At 44.6% G+C, this 6,000-nt stretch overlaps 1 protein-coding gene across 7 annotated transcripts in view; it reads right to left on the bottom strand.

Annotated features, from left to right (window-relative positions):
* fbxl4 (F-box and leucine-rich repeat protein 4) overlaps positions 1–5,580 on the bottom strand; it is a 102,782-nt gene extending 97,202 nt beyond the window's left edge. For all 7 annotated transcript variants that reach the window (XM_069887126.1, XM_069887128.1, XM_069887124.1 and 4 more), the window contains exon 1: positions 5,456–5,580. The gene's annotated coding sequence lies outside the window, so the exon portion shown is untranslated. The remainder of the gene's footprint in view (positions 1–5,455) is intronic.
* Between the last annotated feature and the right edge of the window lie 420 nt (positions 5,581–6,000).

Consider the following 6,000-nt stretch of genomic DNA (forward strand, 5'->3'; position numbering starts at 1 on the left):
TAGCTCATGATAAAATGGCAGCGCAGACTACTTCTTCTCCTATGACTTATGGTCTTATGAACAACACACATTGCAATATTAAATATTAAAATGCCAAAGGTTCCTGTTTTGCAAGTCTATAGATCCTGAAAGATAGGAGGATTGTTAGAAAGGACAGTTAAGATGACACGTCCAGAGAATACAAGATCAGAGATCATATTGGAACCATGTACAATGATGGTCACCCTTCTGCAAGAAGGATGTGATACTAAAGAGGATGCAGTCACTTTCAGAATGTTGCCAAGGATGGAACATTTTCATTATCACAGAAGCCAGATTTAGGTGGGGTTGCTTACATTATATTACAAAGGATACTGAGAGTTAATTGAAGTGTGTATAATAATGAGTTCTAAGCAGAGTGAACATCAAAGATCTGCATGAGCAATGAGGTCAGTGAAGGGATTTGAGAATATATTTTTTCCACCCAGAATAACTGGGGGGGGGGTCAGTATCTTTCTTCAAAAGAGCAGTGAAGCAAAAAAAAACCTCTCCATCAGATTTGAAAAATAAATGGGCAACCACAAGAACAGTCATAACTCAACAAAAGTTATGAACCTAGGAAGCAGGATTGATCTAAATATTGCAATACACAGAAGTTCTGGAGAGACTCAGCAGGTCACGCAGCATCTACACGAAGTAAAGACTAACCAACATTTTGTGCCGGAACCCTTTGTGAAAGAATAAGCTAAACGCAGGAAAAATTGCAGCAGAGCTGGTGTGGATCCAGGAAGAAGAGACACAGCACTCCTCTGCATGGTCCTAGAGACCAAACCTACTACTGACTGCTCCACACAGTCTTGAAGAGATGCTGAGTGAAGCGATCTCCCAATCAGTGACTGGTCTTTCCGAAGCAGAGAAGCAGTGACCAATGCAGTAAATCAGCCCTGTGGATATACAAGTGTTGCTTCACTTGAAAAGCCTGTTTGGGGCCCCAGATTGTGGTGAGGGAGGAGGTGTGGTCACAAGTGTTGCTCCTCCTGCAGCCACAGAGTAAGGTGCCAGGGGGGCAATAGGTGGGGAAGGACGAGTGCATGAGGGAATCACGGAGGAAGCAGTCCCTATGGAAGGCCAAGAGAGAAGGAAAAATGTGTCTGGTGGTGGGATCCTGTAACAAGTGTCAGAAATTCCAGTAGATGATGTGTTGGATGCAGAGACTGGTTGGGTGGTAGGTGAAGAAGAGGGGGGAAATGGAGGAGATGCGAGTGAGGGCTGAATTGATAGTGGTGAAAGGGAAGCCACAGTTGTGGAAGGCAAACATTTTGGAAGATCTGGATTTGAAGACCTCATCTTGGGAACAGATGTAGCAGAGACAGAGAAATTGAGAGAAGGGGATGGGATCCTTGCAGGGGACAGGGTGTCAAGAAGTGTAGTTGACATCGTTGTGGGAGTTAGAGGGTTTTTAGTACATGTTGGCAGAAAGCTGGTCTCCCGAGATGGAGACAGAGAGATCCAAGAGGAGAGTGTTGTCAGAGATGGGCCGGGTGAGTTTGAGATTGCTGCAAAGTGGATGAAGTTGATAAACTTATCGCGGTTACATGAGGCAGCCCCATTGTAGTCGTCGATATAACGGAGGAACAGTTGAGGGGACTTGCCTGTGTAGGCTTGTAGCATGGATTGCTCCACAAAGCCAACCAACAGGCAGGTGTAGCTTGTACCCATGTGGGTGCGCATACATACTCCTTTAATTTGAAGGAAATGAGAGGAGTTAAAGAAAACGTTATTTAAAATGAGGGCATTCTGCCAGGCAGAGGAGGGTGACTGGTTGGGTCTTTGGTCCAGGAAGAAGTGAAGGGCCTCTCTCATGCCCGCACAGTTGCCTTTACTGAACTGCAATAGTGACACATCAGATTTCACCCATCAAACAGCAGAGTAAGTTCTGTCAGAGTAAGTTCAGTAAGTTACTGCCTCCTGAGGGTTTTTTTTACCTTAAGCTCCTTAATTAAATTCAGTTCAATGCATGACAACAAATCCAGTATTGTCTTTTCCCTAGCAGGTTTGATTACGAGTTCCTCCTAAAAAGCCATCCCAGAGTGTTAGGTCTGCTTTGTTCATGAATGAGTGAGACAAACACCAGACTGAGTCGAAATCAGGGTTCTTTGTTCTTTATTACCGGATTGTAACACTTGCAACTAACAATGTTAGTCGGAGAATGCATTCTGCCGTTATCAGCAAAATGGTGATTTTTTATACCCTTGGATACGTGCTTAGAACATCATCATATCATTACTTGTCCAATGACTAAAACTGTTGCTATCCTTTCCCTGCTAGCTTCCTGCCTCTCAATCCATCAATGTCTCTCTTATCTTGTAAGTACAAGGATGCATTCACATCTTGTTACAGCCCTGCACAGGGTAACTCCTTACACATTCCCATCTCATGATGTTTTACCTTACAAGAGGCATTCCATAAATTCCTTCACTTGGGATTTAGCACCAACCTGATTTTTCCAGTCTGCCTGCATACTGAAGTTCCTAATGACCAGAATAGGATGGTCTTCTCCAAGTCCTATTATAATTTGCACCCTACCTTCTGGTTGCTCTTTGGAGTCCTGCATGAAATTTCTATCAGTCTTTTTATCCTTACAATTTCTCAACTCTACCCACAAGGATGCCTTTGTACCTTCTTGCTATGGATTTGATCTAACATTTTTTTTAAACCAACAGTTCCACCCCCTCTGCACAGCTACATGTTTGACAGAATAAGTAGCTCTCAGCTGTGATCCTCTTTCAATCACATGTGTTTTGCCCAGTGCCATACCTGACAATTTCTAACTGCTCTTTAAGCTCATTGTACACTGTGTATTTAAACACCTTTTGTCCCACATTTGTCTCAGTATTGCCAGAATTTAAATTAATATAATTTTCTAAACTTTCTGTCCCACTTTTTATGCAGGAGACTTCAATGATCTCTTCTCCCCTTTCTTTATCCTATTTTTTCCAATCTGTTGAATCCACTCCCCTGCTATTCAGTTTAAAGCTCAATCCACACCCTTAGTTGCATGATCCTGTTCCCAGCATCATTCAGGTGAAATTTGTCCTTTCAGAAACATTCCCTCCTTTCCCAATACTGATGCTAATGTCCCAGGAATACCATCCCACCTCATCCACATCAGTTTTTGAAGAGCACCTTTACCTCCCTAATCTTATCTATTCTCTGCAAATTTGTATGTGGCTCAGGTAACAATCCAGAAAGCGTTATTTTTATGGTCCAGCTTTTTCATTTAGGCCATATATATAAATCAGTGCTGTTGTAAATTTGTACAACAACTTACAAACTAATCAAAGAGAATACACTCACTAGTTCCTTCCAGTTCATCTTGAAATAGACTTTTATTCCACTCTAGACACAACAAAACATTCCTTTTCTTCCCAAACACCACCCAGCCAAACCCCTTCTCATTGGATCACTGCTACACGAGTGATCCTGACAATCACTCTGCTCCTCCTACAAATTCTTTCAGTACCACCCTTTTCCCAGTTCTTCACAAGATGTAGGATTAGAAGTAGGCCCATCAAGCCTGCTTCACTATTCTCATCATGAGCTGATCCATCTTCCCACTCAGCCCCACTCCCCAATTATCTTCCCGTAACCCTTGATGGCCTGACTAATCAAATATCAGTCAATCTCTGCCTTAAATACATCCAACAACTTTGCTTCCATAGCTACCTATAGCAACAATTTCCACAGAGCCTCTTGACTATATCCACGTGGACCATGACAAGTGGATTTGCAGTTCAGAAATTACTAATTGGCCTTGGTTGGTTGGTCTCATGAATTATTCTACAGAATCCTTAATGTTTTAATGATGTATTGCTTTACTACCATTATTTATCATTGAGAATTTTTAGTTTTTTTCCCCCCAAAACTAACTAAGTGTATATCATTCTGGAAGAATTTTTTTTTTGGAGCAAGTCCAATAGTTCTATTTCTATCCTTTGCTACTATTCTTTATTTATCAATAAAGTACCAGGCCCTTCTGGCCCACACCATCCAAATACACCCATTCTCAGGCACTATTCATCATAATTTTGTAATATCTAGATTGTTTTCCCCCAGAAATCTTTCCTTAATTATTCTGTGCATTATTTCTTCTTAACACATCAATCAGTTTAAAGCTTGGCAGGTTGACGGATCAGAAATTAGATTATATTTTAAAGGAGTTGGAGTGAAGTTGAACCAAATATTATAAACAATTTAAATACCACTGATAAGATAGATTTTATCAGCATAAATACAAGCTAACAGTCACCAGAAAATAAAGTAAGGGGCTGAACTACAAAGTCACATACTTCCAAAGAGGAGTAACACTAATTTACTGGAAAACTATCGCAAGAAAAACAAATCTTTGACCACAACGTTTTATCAATGGAGCAAAAGAATCAAAGGGAGGGAAAAAAAACATGTTCTCAAGCTTGAATCATGCAACAAATTTACGTCGAATTTAAAATAATAAATGTCTCAATTGATGCCAATTTCATAAATTAATTTACACTAATGTTTAAAGCATGAATAAGAAAAGAGGAAGCCCACTTTTAAGGTCATCACCATTGGTTGAAATCATACACGAAGTTATTCTCCACAGAGGCAAATCAAATTCAGGCACCAGGGACAGATTCAGGGCAGCTTTACCATTGCTATATAAAGGACACGGTTGGACCTGCTCCAGTATTTGGTGTGTGTGGTGTTTTTTAACAAGTCAGCACCTGGAAATGTTGGGGGAAATTCAGCCTGTCAGAGCACCAGCTCGCCTGGGCCTGTTCAAGAGGAAATTCTGACTGGATCTTTTCCAATCTTTAGAAATAAAGACACAACTTTTCATTGGTGCCGAGTGTTGGAGTCACCGTTGAAACTAATGTCTCCTCAAAAACCAGCGGATGGGGTTTTCAGTCGAGATGATGACCATCCACATACAGCCTGTCGTTTGGAGAATGGGGAGGGAGGAGGGGGAGAGGGAGATGGGAATGGGGAGGGAGAGAGGGATGGAGATGGGGGAGGGAGGGGAGGGAGGGGGGGAGGGGGGGGAGGGGAGGGGGGGAGGGGAGGAGGGGAGGGAGGGAGGGGAGGGAGGGGAGGGAGGGGAGGGAGGGAGGGGGGGGGAGGGGGGGGAGGGGGATGACACAGCGCCGGGACCTCCGGCTGGGCCGCTCAGAAACGGAGTGGGGCGGCTGTTTCCAACCGCCCGGGTGATGGCTGGAGCGCGGCCGCCGTGACTCTGTGGAGCTGAATCCTGGCGACTTCTGAATGCAATCTCAGCGGGTTGGGATAGTCACGAACTCGGCCATTCTGCCCGCGACCAGCACCGAGGAGACCCCTTTCAGTTCACCAGAGAGAGGGGGGGGGGGGGCTGAAGCGAGTGCGAGGCGGCATATGACCAATAGAACCATTCCCACCATCTCCGCCAAAGAAACGTTGGTACCTGTCGAGGAGTTGTGAGAGACACTGTGTCTGTCCCCGTAGGGCAGATGCTGCGTTTATGAAGCAAACTGTCCATGTTTGGTTCAACCCTAGGACTTGACGCTCTGCACTGCTCCCTTCCTGATGGAAACGTGTCACGTGCATCCGGGACTTCGCGGCCACGGCGGCAAAGGATGACGGGAGTTGCAGTCCTCTCTCTCTCCCTCCCTCCCCCTCTCTCTCCCTCCCTCCCCCTCTCTCTCCCTCCCCTCCCCCCCTCTCTCCCTCCCTCCCCCCCTCTCTCCCTCCCTCCCCCTCTCTCTCCCTCCCTCCCCCCCTCTCTCTCCCTCCCTCCCCCCTCTCTCTCCCTCCCTCCCTCCGGAGGGTGTGTCAGTCCAGGTAGCGCAAGTTGCCAGGTCGTCCACTCATTCCTCGAATGCATTTTGTAAGAAGACCCATTTTGCCACTGGATTTCAGGCAATACTTTTAAATCCAGTTGCTCTGACCTTAGACCTGAATGCATGTCTATAAAGATGATTTAGAAGATATAAGTGGATCACTGAACAA

Source organism: Narcine bancroftii, chromosome 6, assembly GCF_036971445.1.
Source record: "Narcine bancroftii isolate sNarBan1 chromosome 6, sNarBan1.hap1, whole genome shotgun sequence".
In the NCBI taxonomy this organism is placed as follows: domain Eukaryota; kingdom Metazoa; phylum Chordata; class Chondrichthyes; order Torpediniformes; family Narcinidae; genus Narcine; species Narcine bancroftii.